This window comes from Carassius gibelio, chromosome A24 (genome assembly GCF_023724105.1).
Source record: "Carassius gibelio isolate Cgi1373 ecotype wild population from Czech Republic chromosome A24, carGib1.2-hapl.c, whole genome shotgun sequence".
Taxonomy (NCBI): Eukaryota; Metazoa; Chordata; class Actinopteri; order Cypriniformes; family Cyprinidae; genus Carassius; species Carassius gibelio.
Window position 1 is genome coordinate 10,048,347 of NC_068394.1, and position 20,857 is coordinate 10,069,203.

The window sequence follows — 20,857 nt, forward strand, 5'->3', positions numbered from 1 at the left end:
AAACTTTTGGTCTGTACTGATATATATATATATATACATATTCCCTTTTACATTGAATTACCCTTTATATATGCCTGCCAATTTCCAAATTCAGAAAGAAAATTAGTTATAAACTAAAATACTATTAAATTCAGCAAAGAGCACCATATTAGAAAGAGTAGGCCATAATGCAACATTGCAGTTCTACAAAACAGAAGATCAAGATTCAGAATCCCTGATTTTAGGTCAGGAAAATTTCCAAAGCCTTAAAGTTAGAATGTTAAATTGTGGGTCAGCAACCAATTCACACCCTTTTAGTTGGACTGCAAAAGGCTTCCAGCTGAAACCAGTTAACACATCCCGCCAGAATCAGACCAACTGAGCCCTGCTTGAAATGGCAGGAATCCTCACATTTACAGCCAAGATAATACAATTTTGCCATGTCTACTTAATGAGGGAAACTAGAGTTACTCTGTTCAGTGACTGAAGCCTGCAGAGAGACAAGAGGGAAGACCAAAGAGACTGCCTTACAGGGCTAGAAATGGAAAATTAAGAATACATTTTAATATGTCCTTTAATCTTCAGAAAAATCTTTATTCGTGCAAAGTTGAGTTTTCCCCACTAAAACCACATACACCACATAGACCACTTCAAGTACATTCGATTTGAAAAGTAGTGTCTTAAGTGAAAGTACATTATTTCAGTAATAACTTTGAACTAACTGACTAAATGAATTGAAAGTTCTCTAAAACAAACAGCGAATTAAGGGATAAAAGTCTCCCAAGCACTCACTAAAAAGGTTTGGTTGCTATGTGATTAAAGCAAAGACATAATCAAAATAGAGTATGTAATGTTTTTAACTTGTATGAGACTGCAAGTTTTCAGAGCGATAACCACACCAAAAGCATTACCCACATCATGTACGGCCATATTTTCCCATAAGTGATAACAGAAAGTCTGCCAGAACAATGAAGGCAGGATTTTGAGGGGCAGAGTTATGTTGGCTTTAGATGTTTCCCCTCGGGACCTTCACTGCCAGATCACTCTGCTTCACATTGTTATGCACCAAGAGGGGGGCCAGTGTCAAGAGACGCTCACCCACCCATTAGGTCTCCATACCACAGCACAACAGGCTGCGATTCAGACTGGATCTGTCTTAAGGCAGTCAGGACCTACTTAATACAAAACCAGTCAGGGACTGTAATGACAGTTGGAGATGTGATCCTTCAGAGGTTCTTTGAGCTCCGTGGTGGAGGGTGAGATCAGCATTCCAGATGCCACTTAAAGACCCTCAGGATCACTAATCAAACACATTCACCACAAGAGTGTAAGATATCAACAAAACCACATCAAAACACCAACAAAGAGCCGCACTGTTATACACATGACATCACAATATGATTTCAATTAGTCTTAATGTGTGGTGTACAGTGAACAAATTTGTTGAATAGAAGAGTGCCAATAATTTGAAGATAAAGTGGTTACATGTGTCAGATAAAAACAAACAAAGTGAGTGTTTACAGAACACATTATGAAAATCCAAGAATTCTTTTTACAGAAGAGACTGAGTGAGTGAGAAAGAGAGAGAGCGAGAGAGAGAGAGAGAGAGAGAGAGAGAGAGAGCACAAGTGAAATGCATAAAAATGGTCATAACTAATTTATTTGCAAATCTAAAGCAGGAAACACTAGACTTATTCAGCATGTACAAAGTCAGGGCAAGAAGAGACACAACTTAATAAAACAACATTAAATACATGCTGTCCAATTCAACCATAATGGCTTACTGCAAGATTGCACAACATTATTGGAAGAGAACTGAACTGGATGATGACATCATGGAATCAATGAAATGACTTTAACTGAAAGAAAAAAAAATACTTGTTATTGTCTTGTTGCATTATTGACAAACTATTTTCCCATTTGACACTGTAAAGCTGCTTTGACACCATCTGTATTTTAGAAAGCACTATATAAATAATATAAATATATATATACACACACACACACCAAAACTGCAATTTGCATCTTTCAGATTTTTTTATTTTTTCAACCAGAATGTGGCCATACTTGACGTCATGTGTGAGCCACTAACATAAATACAACCGAGACATCCAAGACACATCTTGTATCAATCCTTAAATGTAACACTGAGAAAATCATCCAAATTCAAATTGGAGGTGAACGTCCTAGGAAATCATAGATCAATGAAAGACTTAAGACAGGAGTTATTCGTAAAAAAACACATGTATTTGAGTAAGGAAGAAGTGCTGATGATGCGCTGTCAAAAGATCTTAGGGTCATAAGTGCAAAGAAAATATTCCAATGCATCAATGCACTTCCATCTTTGCTATATTATATTTAAGCAGATATCCTTAATGGATACGCATCTGAAAATGTTTAAGTACTAACAGAGATCCTCAGCAAACCTAAAACAAAAGATCTGTGGATCATATAGGTGCGTGATACTGTATATCACAACTTTTCTTTTAAAAAATAAAAAATAAAAAAATAAAAATCAATTTTATAACAATTCTTTTTCATGTCGGTTTTACCATTTTAGAAGTTGTCTGAGCAGTACAATCAAACAAATGTTTCTATTTAAAAAAAGTCTTTCACACGGTTAATTTGCACACGGTCCCTAAGGCAGCCTAGGTGAATATCAAGTTCAGTATTTCTTCAAAAGCAGATCATGGACACAACAGAATGGCAAAAGAATCACAATAGAATTAAAAGAATTAATTATTAGACTGTGAGGTAAACTTGCACATAAACTTGTCACTAAGGCGGCCTAGGTGAATATGCAGCAAATATCAAGATTAAAACAAATTTTACCATGCTCCAGAAGTGTAGCTGGCAGAACGGGTGCTGTGCAATATTTCTTCAAAAGCAGATCATGGAGACAATTTAATCGTCAACAATAAAAAAATAGAATTAAATGTAAAAAAAAAAAATTATCCACTGACATTAGATACTCGTCAATCCTTGGGGGCAATATAAAAGGGTTTGCAATAGACAACTGCTGCCTATGCCCAAGTCACAAACCCCACTGTTTGCTTGCATGCCCATATTGCTTTATATTGGACTACACAATGTCGTTCAGTTCTCTTGACTTTTATGCAGCTATTCAAATGTTTCCAGACACTTTTACTGTGGCTTTCTGGCTGAGACTCTAAGGCCGGGAGGATATGTTATTAATTCCTTCAAGGGGACAGGCGAGCACACGCACAGGCTCAGACACTGAACAGACTGCCTTGGCCTTCTGATGGTCTAAAAAAAAAAAGAAATGATGCACCATAAACACCCCTTCACCAGATATTTTCATATTTAAAAGTTGGAAAAACAAGAAGCAGAACACACTACTCTACAGAGCACAGCACGAGCAGACGGAGGGACGGCCCACCTGTTACTGTGGTTGTGAGACAAGACTGCATAAGGAGAACAAAGTGGTGGGCTGGAGAATGCTTTAAGAGTCTGGTTTAATGTCAAAGACACTCGAAGGCATCTGAAAAAATCATTCACTCGCTCTTCGTGTCCTGGATTTACAGCCAACAAGACATCCACTGTTTAACATGCACTGCTCCGAACATCTGGATTCTGTGGTGCGAAGGGAAAAGAAAATGCATTTTAACTTGCGGCCAAGGAGGCTTTTCATTGTAACAATTAAGAACACTGCTCTGTCATTACTGACATTAAGTGGAGTGGGATTCATTATTTCTATGATTTATTGGGTTATGATTGTTTTTTACTGCCAGAGGTTTATTATTTCTTTTTATTAATTAATGCTTTTGTTTTTCTTTCTCAGAAAAGTGTCTTATGTGCTTTAAATCCCCATCTGCATTCTAAATGGACACCATTATTTGAACTGCACCAACAGAAACATCATGCAGGCTTCATTTAACTTAAGAAAAACGTGTCACATTTTAAAGAGAAAAACATTGACAGGATTAATGAAACTGAATAATGACTGGGGCTGTCGAGCTTCAAAAAGCTATATCAATTTATCATAAAAGTGGTCTATAAAAAAAGTGGAGCTACTTTTTCTAAAGTAATATCCTTTGTGTGAGCAACAGAAAACATTTAACAAATAATAATGAAAATCTTGTCCATCCTAACTTTCTTTGGGGTGATCCATAATGTCTGATTCATTAAAGAATAGTTCCTTGGACACCAAATTTTTCATTGAATCAGTCAGTCTGAATGATTCGTTCATGAATCAAGCAGATCAGTTTCTCAAGTTCAACTCTATTTTCAGTACAGTGATGCCATTTTGAGGATACTGTCCCAATGATGAGCTGTTGTACACAAAGAACCAACTGTCCTTTTTATTTATTTATTTATTTTTTTTTGGTTGAGTGCAATTTCCATTTATTGTAATTGCATGAAAATGTGTGACTAGCACATTATGCATATCATTATACAATTTAAATGATGCATTATACATTTTTATTTTAGTTTTGCATAGAAATCCATCAGTTATATTGGTTTTGGAACCAAATGGGGATAGGTAATTTTTAATGCATAAAATATCAATTTTAATCCAAAACCAACAAGAGATCACCTAATAAATCACATAAAAAATATACACAAACAAACAACTGGATTTTAAATGCCAGCCAAAAGGTTGATCCTGAACTACTTTGATGCAGTGAAATGATAAAATGAAAGCAAAATGTTTTATAATATTTCTTCATTAGTCTCTGCATTAGTCTCTGCATGCATTGCCAAAATGAGACTGGGGAAAAAATGCACGAGGCTTGACTTCCCTTAAATAGCCTTTAATTTAATTTGGCTTCCACAATTTATTCTACTACTTTAAAAGTGAGCCTTTAAAACATTTAGCAGACATCCTATATTTACCAGTGACTTTAAGTAATAGACATTAGCCGTGTGAAAAATATGAACCATTTATTCTGCTTCTGTATCCCCCATAATACTCAAAAGATTCAATCGTCCCATGCATGAGCAGTGTGTAAGCAGTAACAGACACCGGTTTAGAAACACTGAAGTGTTTGTTTTCATAGCCTTGGGATAGAGACATCTGAGCAGCTCTGTGGGGAGACAGGAGTGGATGGGAGTAAGACACTCCGACTTTTACCACCACATCAATATATCTCCGTTTCCCTCAAACATATGACCTCCGCTGTTAGTTCAGATCTGTTTAAACTGGCTGCCCTAATTAACCAGACCGACTACAGGAGAATAACTGGAGGTCTTACTACTGGAGAAAGTACATGATTGAGTGTGAAAACAGGAAAGAAACACAGAACAGTGGGGGAAAAAAAATACTGTGAAATTTAAGTCACAATACACATTTTGTCAGAAACTTGACCCATTACCTTCCAAATGGAAACTTTCAAGGTACCAATCTCAACAGCAATAGATCATTTGTTTAACATTTCAGCACCAGGTGTTAAAGTAATAGCTCATAACTAACCACCAGAAGATTTCACAACCTTATAGGTGAGAAAAGCCTCGGCCTTACAGCAGAAGTTCTGTTAGAATCTCATAAACACAAACAAGTGTGTTACTCAGTGCCGGACTCTCATGGCGAACATTTTCATTTGCAAAAGGCACGGAAACATGCCCATAAGTCACATTTTACAAACCAAAGTGGTCAGTCAGATTGGTTAGAATTGTTTTTTTTTTTAAAAGCTGCCAACAGAAATCTTCACCTGTGTATACATCATTTGACTTTGGTAGAACTCGTTAAATTTGAGGGCAGCTGCAGATTTTCCACAGATCATAAATTCATCCAGGCGTGTGCCATTTCAATGCCTCGAGGCTGCTTTACCAAGAACCACGTCGGATGAAATTTAAGAAAGGGATATTGCTGACAAACACATTCTTTCACTTTGTTTTCCCCATCTGTACATTCTTTGTCCTCCACCCATTTCTCGTTCCCTTTCTCATGGCCGATATTCTGTCTGTGAAAATAAGTTCCCATCTATCACCCCCATGACCTCACTGACTGCCGCTTAAGTACGTGCTGAGCAAGATCGCGGCTGCCGGGCTCAGGTGTCTGCACTCTGCGTCACCCTCCAGATGTGAGCTTCTGTCACAAGGGCTATATTAATCTACGCCGGGCCTGTCAGCCTGGTTTCTGACTATATCAGGTCATGCATTGTAAAGCTTCCACACTCTCCTAAGTATACTGATATGAACACTTACACCTGAAACTCTATATTTTGTTTAGGAAATGGGTCATAAATTAGGGTAGCTCCCAGCCAAGGTCTGGGGAGGAAAGTGGACAGAGAGGGGTTTGTGACTCTTGCCGGTGGGGGAAACACATCCCGGCTTTTCCTGAGGGAATCGGACCAACGCAACTCTCCAGAATGTGCTGCCATGCTTCTGAGGAATTTTCATGACTTAGGAAAAACCTGACGTATTGTGCCTCAGCCAAAATGAATAGCATGCTCTGTGTAATGCACGTGCAAAAATGAAGACAGTGCTGGCTTATGTAAACAGATGGGATATTGTGTAGCATACAGTTATAAAAATGACAAAAGGGATTTTAGACATGGAAACTAATTTTCCTTTTATATATGCTTTAACAATGTTAAAATCTTAATGTAAAACTGGACAAATAAGCCATTAATTATCAAATGTGGGAAAACAAAATATAACTAATAAAACAAATGCTTGGACAAAATGATTGTGAAACAAAACCCATTAAAAATGGGGTAGAGATTCACAAAGAGTGGACTGCAGCTGGAGTCATTGCTTCAAGAACCACCTGACACACAGGCGTATGCAAGACATGGGTTTCAGCTGTCACATTCCTTGTGTCAAGCCACTCTTGAACAACAGACAGCGTCAGAAGCATCTCGCTTCAAAAAGGACTGTACTGCTGCTGAGTAGTCCAAAGTTATGTTCTCTGATGAAAGTAAATTTTGCATTTGCTTTGGAAAAATCAGGGTCCCAGAGTCTGGAGGAAGAGAGGAGAGGCACACAATCCACATTGCTTGAGGTCCAGTGTAAAGTTTCCACAGTCAGTGATGGCTTGGGGTGCCATGTCATCTACTGGTGTTGCACGTCCTGATTTTGCCAAGTCCGATGTGTTCCTAGGTCAACATATTTTGTTGACCCTGGAACAACATTTTACTCCAAAAATATATTCTTAACCATATCCCTACACCTAAACCTAACCTTAACCATGAGTAATCCCTAAAATCAGAGGAAATGATAGATGAATGACACTGATGTACAAGCACCAAACACTGATTTTAAGCGTAAACTTCACAAAATCTATAAACTGGTTCTTCAAATCTGATTGGTTAATCACAATGTTGTTCCAGGGTCAACAACGATGTTGTCCCAGGAACATGTCTCACTTGGTAAAATCAGGTTAGGCACTGGTGTTGGTCCACTGTGTTTTCTGAGGTCCAAGGTCAATGCAACCGTATGCCAGGAAGTTTTAGAGCACTTCATGCTTCCTGCTACTCACCAACTTTATGGAGATGCAGGTTTCAATTTCCAACAAGACTTGGCACCTGCACACAGTGCAAAGCGACCAGTACCTGGTTTAAGGACCATGGTATACCTGTTCTTAATTGGCCAGCAAACTCGTCTGACCTTAACCCCATAGAAAATCTATGGGGTATTGTGAAGAGGAAGATGCGATATGCCAGACCCAAAAATACAGAAGAGCTGAAGGCCACTATCAGAGCAACCTGGACTCTCAACACCCGAGCAATGCCACAGACTGATCAGCTCCATGCCATGCCACATTGCTGCAGTAATTCAGGCAAAAGCTCATACTTTTTTAAAATCCTTTCTTTGTATAGGTCTTAAGTAGGGGGGGGGGGTCTCATTATGAAAAGCCGGGGAAGTCGAGGCCTAATGGTTAGAGCGTCGGACTCCCAATCGTAGGGTTGTGAGTTCAAGTCTCGGGCTGGACGGAATTGTGGGTGGGGGTAGTGCATGAACAGCTCTCTCTCCACCTTCAATACCACAACTTAGGTGCCCTTGAGCAAGGCATCGAACCCCCAACTGCTCCCCGGGCGCCGCAGCATAAATGGCTGCCCACTGCTCCGGGTGTGTGCTCACAGCGTGTGTGTGTTCACTGCTCTGTGTGTGTGTGCATTTCGGATGGGTTAAATGCAGAGCACAAATTCTGAGTATGGGTCACCATACTTGGCTGAATGTCACTTTCACTCACTTTCACTCACTTCAAAATGTTTTTCTCATTGACAACAATTATTGGCACCCAATTATTTCAACATTGTTTTCCCAAGATAAGTTCTGAGTTTTCTCTTATAAAGCATGAGGAGTATGGAAAACATGTGACAAGAGATCATAGACCATGCCTTCATAAAGAATCTCTCCAGATCCATTAGATACCCAGCTCAATGTTCGTGCCTTTTCTCTTTAGTTCATCACACTTATTTTCTAGGGTTCAGGTCAGGAAACTGGGATGACCATGGCAGTAGCTTCATTCTGTGCTGCGTGACACATTTTTGTGTTGATTTCGATGTTTGTTTTGGATCCTTTTCCTGATGGAAGATACAACCATGACCTATTATAAGATTTGTAACAGAAGCAATCGGGTATTGATTTTTCATCTGTTGTTATTTGACAGAATCCATGATGCTATTTATCTGAATCTATCTGTACAGGAGGAGGAATTTTCTTAAAACCCTCCTGTAATACCATATGGTGATGTAGGGGCAGTTCATTTTTCTTTCTTTGTTTTTTTTAAGGCTTGTTGACCCCAAAGCTCTAAACTAATCTCTGCAGTTCTCCAGCTGTGATCCTTGGAGAGTCTTTGGTCACTCAAACTCTCTTCCTCACCATGCATTATAGGGTGATATAGACACACATCCTCATCCAGGCTGATTTGTAACATCTTTAGTTGATTTGGACTTCTTAATTATTGCCCTGAAAATGGAAATGTGGATTTTCAATGCTTTAGCATTATTCTTACAGCCACTTTCTATTTTGTGAAGCTCAACATTCTTGTTCTTGGTTTTACTCATGATTATGGGAATTTAGCCTTTGTGTTTCTCATATTTACAATCCTACAGGAAGTCATGGCTGGTTATTTTAATGGTCTTCTCATAATTTCATAATGTGATTTCCCCCCACTTTCAATTATTTTACTTTAATGGAAGGTTACATTTTGGTAAATATGACCAAAGGTGGCTGTATGAATTTTTTTGAAAGAAAAATCTTTGGTCATATTTACCAAAATGTAAGCCAATATTAATAAAGGTCAGTGTATGTAGTATCAGTATCATCATATAGATAGAAGGAAAGAATGGACAATAACACACAAACACACATACATACATATACTGTACATAAAACACACACACACACACATATATATATATATATATATATATATATATATATATATATTTTTTTTTTTCTGTGTGTCTGTTTGTCTGGTTGTGTTTGTCATTGTCCATTCTTTCATATAAACAAAACAGTAAGAGGACAGTGAGTATAGATATTGGATACATTTCCTACATTCCTCAGTCCCTTCGGTCTATAAACATGGGGGTTTATTTTGTAAAGGTGCATGGATGCGTGCTCAAAAGCATCCACTGTGCAATGTCTGCATCAGTTTGCAGTCTGAAATCTGATAGCAAAGGCCTGTTATATCTAGCTGTCTAAAGCTGGGGGTGGTGTTGTGAAACTGGAAGATAGCACTCCGCGTAACCGACTCCGGTTTTGTATCATGAACGTTCTGGTTTATAAAACAGGACTATTTCATGGTGAATGGTTATCCAAGCAAATACAAAAGAAGTCTCTTCCCATTCTTTTGGGTGTATGACACTATGCTCAAAAGGGTGTTGAAATAAACCAATACCCCAGGATTCGTCTCCAGGCTGTAATATCTGCCCACTGCCTCCATGTCTTTCCAAGAACCCCAGACATTTGATGGCTACCAGCGGCCCTCCACCCTGGCTATTGCACAGCGTTAGCAACCCTCTATTTGTTTGGAGTTTATTATGGTGCTGCCATTTAACACACATTGTGCCGGTTGACTCCTACACCCAGATTAGTTAGCTCTACCCACACCTCAGACACAAGCGCCGAGGCCTTCCAAACTCCGCAGAGTTTGGGCCATCAAACTGTAAGAGTCTTGCAGACAAACACATAGTGGCTGTTGATAGTGAGATTTGTGGTGTGTAATTTACTCAGCGACTTCAACACTGGAGCTGTCGAACTCTTAGCATAACAGCCATTACCCAGCGATCCTCCCACTGAGAAGCTTTTATTTATTGGACACTATTAAAACAGGTTTCAAAGAGATTTTTTTCAGACTGTAAACTACTCAACACACCAGTCAGAGAAGCTCCATTAGGGCGTGAGTAATTGGGACAGGGAGTGCTAACAGGCTAGTAAAACCTACGTTAGCGTATGCTTGACAGGAGACTTTGTAAGGGAGGAAATGACCGTCTGTGAGAAGAGCTTCCAATAACTTCTGGTATCTAATGGTCTTATCAGCAGGTCGCTATCACAGGCAATGAGCTAATCCAGCGCTCTTGGCACCAGGGTGAAAGTTCTTGAAGGTTTTAATCAGTTATTTAGCTCTGAAAACTGATCTCGAACCAGTTTATCATGCCAAAACTCTAGCTTTAATATTGGAAATGACAAAATGCAATCATTTTGAAAGCGCTACCTTCTCAGAGACCTTTGACTTCATACGATATCAGAATACTTTTAAAAACAATGGGAACTGACGTTTGAAACTTTTTTTTTTTCTATAATGTGACCTTTCAGATTGAAACAGGATATTAAGACTTGATTTAAATCAATTCATGATGGATTTTAAATCATGAAGAGTGAGTCATATAAACCCAGACCAAATGAAGCAATGCCAAAATAGCTATTTAACTATTGGTAAACATCATCCAATAAGTTATAACATTTTGATTATAGATGACAAAGAAAGTTTTTCTTTTTAGAATAACATGCAACAATGAATTGCTTTTGGAACATTCATAATAATAATAATTAAAAAAAAGGTTTGGATAAATTCTGACCACATAGGAAATATGACCAAATATTTGGATGATATTAAATCACACTGCATTTACATAAACTCTATTCATATAAACTATATTCAAACAAATGTTGGACCGTTGTCCTTTTAAAATGCCAATCCATATCTACTTTAAAAAAAGGAGAAGTGGTGGCAGGGCATGCAATGGAAATTCAATATGAACTTTACATATTTTCCCTTGGTAATCCATATAAAGCAGTACATTTTTGGAGATCCCCAAAGGATAAACCCTGACCAGCTTCTTACAGCAACACAACTTTATGACCACTTAAATTCTGCGGCAGTCGATTTAAGAGTGGGTGTGTGCACAGGATAAGCAGACAGGTAAATCTCCTTCATGGCAAGTCATAAGGCTTAATTTGTTTATGCCACTCTTGAAACATATCAAATTAACCCACTAGACGTCAATAGAGCATTGTTGTCTGCGGTGTAGCTGTTAAGCATACAAGAAAAGTTGTATTAATGACTGCTGTAAACCATGTAGATACTGTAACTCAGTAAACTCAAATGTGCCAGAGGAAATTCCACACAAGCTCAATGAACATTTTAGCAAGTAGGACATTCCCAAGTATAACTATTATTAGAATTATATATTTATAATTATATAGTTATAATATTATAACTATTATTAGCCACAAAGGAATGCCCATAAAATGATGAACGTAAGGTGAAAAAAGTGTTGATTTTGTCTAGTTTATCACCACCAAACATAGTGTGAAAAACTTTGACAGTGTTATGGTTTAAAAAAAAAAAAAAAAAAAAACCTTTGGAAATAAAACCATTAGAATAGAAAACATATATAAACTTAAATTAAATTAAAATAAGAATGGCTGCCTTAGGGAATAACTGAACTAAAATATTGTATAATACTAAAATTACCAAAATTACCTAAATAAGAAAAACTGTTGCAAGTGATAAGAGCACTAATCAAAAATCACAAACACAAAATATAGAAAAAGTTAATTTAACATATTAATAAATACTATAATAATGTATAAATACTACAGACTGATCGACATTGAGAAAACATCCTGTGAGAACAGAACTAAACCTGGTTTCCTGTCAAAAAGGCTTGTTTTCAGATAACTAAAACTGTTTTATCATATGGGGTGGGTTAAATGCAGTTGTTGCTCATGTGCATATGAACAAGCCTGATCTTTTATCTACTTTCAGTGGAGTTCTCACAATTAAGCTACAATACATTAGCATTTTACTGGCAGCGACCTCAGGATGAGCATCAGGTAATACAACAAAAGTAGGGGAGGCGGAGAGGAATTGAGTGGGTGAAGATGATGCTAATAACCATAACAGTGGTTACCATTGTTTGGGTGATGTTGGAAAGCTATGTTAATATACAAGAAATTAAAAGAAAAAGTAACTTTTGCTAACATCAAGCAGACTTTACACCAGGTTTCAGAGAAAGGAATAATTATAACACCACACACACACACATACATATATATATATATAAATATATATATATATGTGTGTGTATGTGTGTGTGCTCTTGTTTTTGTGACATAACAGAACACAACTCTGTAAAATGACATGGGTATGACGCAGGTATTACAAGGAGAAGGTGACTTATGAGGACATAACTCATGTCTGCATTTTTCAAAACGCTTATTAATCATACATAATGAGTTTTTTTTTTTTTGAGAAAGTAACAATGCACAAAGTCTCCTGTGAGGGATAGGGTTAGGGTTGGTGAAGGGCCATAGAATATACAGTTTCTACAGTATAAAAAAACATTACGCATTATGTGTGTGTGTGTGAGTGTGTATGTGTCCGTGTCATCCAAAATAGCAATGTATAATGTAATATATTATATCCAAATAATATATTTTTTAGAAGTAGCATTTAACTTTGTGACAAAATAACGTGCCAGAGCATCTTTAATAAAAGCAAAAATAAATAATGTCCTCAATATTTGGTTTTTGGTTCTAAATATTTGGTTAAAATGTTAAAAGGCTGCCATAAAATTCGCCCACAGATGAGCTCATGGTTTTTGCGGAGGTGTCCATCCTGTTTCATCATCTGCCTCATGCTCAGAGTTCGAAATACTTCTACCCACCCATGATCATCACTCCTTAATTTTAACATTTGCCTATAGTAATATTGTGATATTATCTAACATTAGATGACTCATATGTGGAAGTAAGGTGCTGTGAATCTTTTGCTTTATATTAGGGAGGTTTCACAGACATCTATGGCCAATACTTTAAATACAAGACAAATAGCATCCCTTCTCTGTATATAAAAAAAAAATAAAACAAAAAAAACAACATGTATGTGCATTTAAACGGAAATAGTAATGCAGACTTCTAAATTCATTGTCCCTCTTGGCTTTGAACAGAAGTTATTTATAGAGAGTTGGCATATATGTGAGGTCTGACAGCATTCCAGAATTAATGATTGTAGTCTGAGCTGGCATGTCACTGTTTGTTTAACCTCATATTAATAAAACCCTACTGCAAGCATTTAAAAATAAATGCTCCTTCTCCAGAGTGTTCCTCAGCTCAGCCTGAGCTTGAGCCCTCGTCCACCAGCTTTGATGTAAAGGCAGTCAGAATGTAAATGATTCTTTCATGTCAGCAATCAACATATGAACATTATAAATGCAGCTGATTCAACACACAAGACTGCAAGTTAGATTTATCAGCTTTGGCTTGCCATCTTGGTCAGTGTTGGTGGTAAGGAGTTCCAAAGTAACGGATTACTTAACTATATTACTTTCTTGGGTAACGAAGTAAAGTAAGGCATAACACTAATAATGATGGACAGCTAAACAAAACCCAGAAAGGTTCCCAAAGTCCTTAGGTCAGTGTACATAGTCAAGCTACACCTGTATTAGCAGCACTTACAAAAACAACTACATTCTAGGAGGGCAAAACTAACCTCATTTATAACAACAGACCCAAGTCCTTCATTTTCAAAGCTTTACCCCACAAATCTGTGGTCTTTATCCATCTGGGAGGTTGCCAAGACTCTACAAATATAAGAGTCAGGTCAATACATTTGCCCATTGTTGCCCTCATTTATTCTACTAGACTTGACATAAGCAAACACTCCTCTCTTACTGCTTAGCAACTATTGACTGCCACACAATAAAGTCCCTCTTCTATTGGTCCACGACATCCTCAAATTCACAACATGACCAATTGTGTGTCCTACATTTGTACTAAATGTGCTGGACTAGGAAGAAGAAGAAGAAATTTTTTTTAGCAGTGTAACCATCATAAAATACTATTTAAATTTACTTGTCAAAACATGATCATTGGTTATGAATAAACTCGAAGAACAACAACGACGACGACGACCAATGGAGGAAGACAAGATGAAGAAAAACAAGAACAAAAGACAAGATTTGTACCTCTTTACCTTAAGAATCAACATTAAATATTTTGTTTTAATAAAGTACAAATACCCAACTATATGGCTTCTCTTCAGATTTGCTCAAAATTACCCTTTTCCCCCACTGAATACCACCAACAGAGAAAAAAAGGATGACACCAATGGGAAAGTTTAGTTTCCCCCAATTGAGCAACCTCGCTTGGATAGATTGAGCAAACATCGTCTTTGTGTGCCCATCTCCTGGCCTGTGATGTGGCCTGACAGGAAGAGCATTATGGGAAGGAGTGGTAATGCATCTCCTGTTTACCCTGTTCTTCTTGGCCTGGGCTTCAATTAGCTTGGCAATGGAGAAAGTGTAATTAACACTACTCTAATGAAACCCATAGCGTGCCAAATGTGAGAACTGAAGACGTTCATCTCTTTTAAAACAAGCAGCCGGAAGTCTTGAGGTTTAAGGAATTACTTAAGGATATAAGACATTTTAAGTGCTTGTCAAATTTGTTTTAACAACCAAGAGAGTGGAGTGGAAAAGCGTGAACTTTTCATTTATCATAGAATTCCTCATCTGGCTTAACTGAAATTACATTTGTTTCCCTATAACTGCAAATGTACCTCAATCAAATGGCAAATGCTTTTATTTGCTCTAAAAGAAACACTTAATCTAAAGTGGAGTACACAAGGTTCATAAGAAGCAACAGTTTAATTGGAAACCTGCCTTATAAAGCCACTCATTGCTGTAGTACATCAATAAAACTGAAGAACTGAGTAAAACAAAAGACATTATTCCATAATGCTCCAGTGAGACTTGGACCTCATAATGATCCAGTGAGGTCCAAGAAAGTCTAATGATTTGTGTGTTAATTATAACAGTAAATTCTAAATTAAACTCAATTCCCTTTCAAAAATGAAAATGGCAACTGAATGCCCGACAGTGACTGTTTATGATGTAATGGCTTAAAGGCTCAAAGTACTGGTTTGAATCAAAAAGTTATTTTACAAGCCTGCTTTGAATCACATAAAAAATGAGAACTGGATTTTTTGCACATTTGCAGTAGAAACTTTTCTGTATAACTATATAAATTAATCAATTATAAATAAATACATTTTATTTAAACCTATGTATGAAGTCAAGTCTAGCAGATAAAATCTGAAGCTGTAAGCAATCTATGGCATTTCAATATTAAGATTATATTATTCAGAGCACCAAACAATCAAATAAAAAAGAAAAACAAATGGTCCCACCCATGCACAAAACAAGACAATAGGGTGGCCGAGAGAAGTCTATGCTATGTATAGACAGCTGAATGTACATTATCCCAATTATTACACGGCTACTTGCCACATAAGTAAAATTAGACAAAATATTGATTTTTGAGTTGAAATATTTGAACGCAAACTTCAGTGAACACCGCAGCTGCGAGTAAACGGCAAGTTGAAAGTGACCCATACTCAGAATTAGTGCTCTTTTCTTTTAACCCATCTGAAGTGCACACACACAGCAGTGAACACACACAAACCGTGAACACACACCCGGAGCAGTGGGCAGCCATTTACGCGATAGCAGGATGAATGATTAAATAATTGTACACAATTCTGAATCAAGTTTTAATATTTTATTAACTAAACAAACACAAAGCTTCCACCAATAAAAAAAGTTTCTAGCAAGAGTCCTGGGCCAACTTCAGTTACCCGGATGAGCCTGTGTTATCAGCTTTTACCGGTTGTTATCGAGGGATAACAGACCTCAGAATGTCGCAACTGACCAAACAGAATCAAGTATTCCACAGAGCCATGTAATAAAAAGACATAAATTACAGCCCAGTCATGTTTCCCCTTAAACCAGTCAATAAGATTTGTGTCCATGTTAAGTACAAGGATAGTCTGGCCCACCACCACCTTCTTTCTTCATACAAGCGGTGCGGCTCCCATAAAACATCTGGATATCCACCAGTTGGGCTGACATTCAGCCCTTGGCCTCCTTTCAGGAGGCTAATCATGAGCTCAGCATTGAGGGATCCCGCTGCACCTTGTGAATACATGAATCACATGAAACATTTGATCCATGTGTACTTTGACTCGGTCATGCAGCTCCCAGGACACTTTCTTCAAAAAGACCTCCCCCAATCACATTCACTTAGTTACGTCCCACAACCTTGGAACTAGGTGGCCCTAGAGTCTCAGATGACCTCCTGAACACTAAGGAAGTTGACTGGAGCAAACCCATTATGCTTACTACGCTTCACGCTTGAATAAATCAAAGGAAAAAAAAGAAAAAACTGAACACCAAGGAGGGAATCAGTTAGGACAGATGTTTTTGACATTCAGTCTGATTTCATTAGGGGAAATGAAGAGACAGGAAAACCTCAGCACGCCCAAAGTACAGCCTTTTTTATTATTCGCTTGGACAGTTTGCTTTATGAGAACAGCAAGCAACACACATAAACCCTATTGTCTTGAGGACTCAGAAACTAAAAAAGCACAATAAATGAGTCAGTCTGATATTGAAGCTTGAAGACGGCCTTTAAACATGGTTTCCACATTGCTCACAAGAAGCTGAGGTCATGTCTTTCTAGCCAATATCCACTAACCTGCCCTTTGCAGCCTTCAAACTCTGCAGGTGCTGGCCAGCTGAAAGCTCTTTTCCACCAGGAAGCTGTAAAAGTCAACTACACCCCTGTTGTGTACTGTGCTGTTATGGTTTTTGTGAGTGGAACCACTTGTGGTTAGTAAACAAGCCTATTCATGGAGTTTGTGTTCAGCAACCTCATGTGCGTCAAGACATGGGGCCATTCCATGATCTTGTCTGGAGTTACAACTCAACTATCAACTGTCGGAAAGGGATACTCAGGTAACTCAACCTGATCTTACGAGAAAGGGTGTTTTCAAGTAGTTGCAATTCCATACCAATTTGTAAAATGTGAGGCTTATGAAATATACTGTGTGCCCTGCATGCCACTTTTATGACAAGATTAATGCCACTGAAGGTTCAGCAAAAGTAATGACACATAATCACATTATCCATAATTTCTGGCAACTACACAGAAGTGCATAGTATTAGCTTAAAGCTTAAAATAATCTTTTAAATGTCAATTAAACTAACTAACAAACTAAATAAATAGTTACATATATACACATTTATATAAATAGTTATAAATAAATACAATGAATGTGATCTATAATTAGATGGATCATATAGCATTGTATTTTAAGGTATAATATATACATAGAACTTTAACTCTGAACTGCAATATATATACACTATATATGCATAGCAGATTGTCATCACTCAATGGCTGGATGTCTAAGTGGTGCCCACAGAATAACATAGGTTTCATAGACAATTGGACGAGCTTTTGGGGCAGACCTGACCTGTTTAAAAGAGATGGTCTTCATCCCTCCTGGGGTGGTGCTGCTCTTCTGTCTAGAAATATGGCACATAGTCTTAGTGTTTATACTTGACTAACTGGGGCCCAGATCAGGAAGCAGACAGACTCTCTAAGGAGAGCAGTCTCAGTACTATGATACGGTCTAAATCCTGACTGGAATCTACAATTTTCAAAGTCATGAAAATAAAGAAAACTCTTTGAATGAGAAGGTGTGTCCAAACTTTTGGTCTGTACTGTATGTATGTATGTATATTTATATATAAATCGATACGTCATATTTTTAATTAAAGTAAATATTTCAGCTTTTTATCGGATCAAGCTATAAGACAATAATGGGTTTTATTAAAAACATTAATATAATAAAATAAGTAACTAAAAATACAAATGGAAGAGTGGAGCTTGGATATGCTGCTAAATGTCTCCTTTTATTTTCTACAAGTTGGCATATTTTTTTTTTTTTTTTTGGTTGATCTATACCTTTAATAGTCACTTCTCATCTCTCAAATATGTCCTAATCGGGGCTCCAACATTAGTAATATAAAAGTCTTCACAAGTAAGTATGACTAATAACAAGAAGTCTTTCTTTGTTTCAGAAGACAGATTCAAAAAACGTGTACTGGCGAGAGTTTGTCTACAGAAAGTACACAACCAAAGAATACAAATCCAGCTTTTGATTTATAACCATCCTTAAAAACTGCTCGTTCATCTGTGGACAGATTGACTGCGAACAATTCAATGGACTCCTTGGCGAACTGCAGCATGAAGGTGAATGAGCCGAGTAAAACATAAAGGCCTCGATCCCAAGAAACATGCATAAAACATCTAAACCCATTTCACAAAATAACAGTTTAATAGAAATCCAGATGTGCACTTTATGTTCAAGGATATCTTTATAAAAATGACCATAAAATAGAACTCAAAGGCAGATTTTCATCCATTTCTGTCAAGGCTTGCAATATAACGCCAAACTGTGGTAAAGGGAATACAACCTACAGTATGTGTTTTAAATAAAGTATGAAACGCTTCTGCCTAGAGGGCTTTTAATGTGTGTGTGCCTGAGAAATGATGATTCCCTCATCAGTCCTCAATATTTCACAGTCAATAGAAACATCACCACATTTACCAAGTGTTCTGCATTTTGGTCTAATGTATCATTTAAAGGCAATACAAATGAGGTAAGAAGAAATAACAAAACAGCTCAATGACATGGAGGACTGCACAAATGATCCATAATCTTTCTACTTGAATGCTGAATGAAGTGTTGTTGGTTCACACATGCAACCCCATGTAAAGTCACACGCTCCTGCTACACAACTGTCTGTCAGTCCTGGAACAGTGCCTCTCGAACCAAACAGTTCATGTTGGTCTACTGACCACAAACTCTCACACCTGAATCATTTATCCAGGCCTAACAACTCAGTGAGGCCATTATGTCATTGCACTTAGTTTGACCCTGGCTTTGTCTGATATTATTCATACTTATTCTGGCCAATCATGCATTGTTCAAATAAGTACATAGCTCAATCAAAAACCTCAAGTGATGATTATCGACTCCAAAACACATAATTTGGATAAGCACATTCATGGATAAACACGTTCAAGGATTAAATGATTCAGAGGCTCTGTTGAAAGCTACATATTTCTAACTGAAAAGGCCAACAACCGGACAGCAGGTTATTGTGTTAAGAGCTGTATGTCCAATAGTTTAAAGTATGCAACAACAAAAAATTCTGCAAAAAAAAAAAAAACCTACCAACTAATATTTATATCGTTCATCATATTTAATTGGGCGTTTCTTTGTCTAATAATTATAATAATAAAAAAAATTAATAATAAATAACAGAATAATAAATAATCATAAATGTATACAGACAGACAGATATTGTGTTAAACAGCTACATATCTAACAGTAAAGGACTGTAAAATATTTTCACTAAAATTTGGTTAAAAAAAGTTATTGTGCATTAGGTATATATATATATATATATATATATATATATACACACACACACACGAACAACATGTTGAGTTTTAGACAATCTAAAGTTTTACAAAATGGTAATTTTCACATGAATTTGTCCAAAAACATAACATTTATAGAAAAAAAGGCATGAAGCTGCACCCTTACCTTCACCTCTACCTCTAAACTTCAGTGGAGCATGAGTAGACTGTATGAAAAACTACAAGTGAGATTTATTCACACAAATTTACCAACTAGTTCTAGTCTGCATTTAGATGCATCTATCAATATTTAATGTCAGAAGTTAATTTAAGCAGTTAGATTAAGCTACTGTTGCTCAAACTATAGTCACTTTTGAAGATTAAACAAAATACCTTAGAGACTAACTAATATGAGAGACAAACTCATTTAGCTCAAGCTGCTCCTTTGCTCCAATATAAAGAACTCTTTGTTGTTACTGAAATATGACTCACCTTAAGTCATTTAGAGCAGGACCTCAAACAGTCGTCTAGCCAGCCATGTTTGGTCTCAGTACCTCCAGTGAAACGGTTAGCCAGAGGGCTAGTTCTCCACCGTGCTACTCCAACCAAGAGACCTTCTGTTAAAAGCTTGATAAACTTCCTCCACTTTTCCAAATAATATCCCAATTACAGTGCGAAACCTCAGAATTCGTTGAATATCTGTTCTATCTGCCTTAAGGCAGATGGATTGGAGGCCCCACCTCTGCTGAACTCAACATCAATAATGCTGCTCCTCTCAGTGGATTGTTAGCTTGAAGCTAATTAATTGAATGGCAGCCATTTTGAAAGCTCCAATATCAAAGCTATCTGGTTTGTTTGCTATGAACAAATGACATATAATTGCAGAAAGAGCTGCAAAATGATTAAATTGTTTTATTTGATGAGGTTGTGGGCAATATTATTTATGGAATAATGGTGAAGTCATGCCCACAATTTTAAATTTATATACATGTTTTAAACTATGAATCTTTCTTAATGTAAATATTTAAATGACATTGTTGGCACACCCAAAAAGTAGTATGCTTCAAGTTTATTTTATTAAATATACTTAAGTAGAGTTCAAGTATAATTTTAAGTATACTTTATGTAGCAAGTATATACAAATTTCAGTGTTCTAGTAGTATACTTGTAAGTGTACTGTTTC

At 37.0% G+C, this 20,857-nt stretch overlaps 1 protein-coding gene across 9 annotated transcripts in view; it reads right to left on the reverse strand.

Moving 5' to 3' along the window:
- LOC127946526 (extracellular sulfatase Sulf-1-like) overlaps positions 1 to 20,462 on the reverse strand; it is an 83,664-nt gene extending 63,202 nt beyond the window's left edge. For 6 of the 9 annotated variants that reach the window (XM_052543151.1, XM_052543150.1, XM_052543152.1 and 3 more), the window contains exon 1: positions 20,167 to 20,459. The gene's annotated coding sequence lies outside the window, so the exon portion shown is untranslated. Of the gene's footprint in view, positions 1 to 20,166 lie in introns of all 9 variants that reach the window. The other 3 variants (XM_052543153.1, XM_052543154.1, XM_052543157.1) reach the window with 3 other exon arrangements.
- Positions 20,463 to 20,857: the final 395 nt, after the last annotated feature.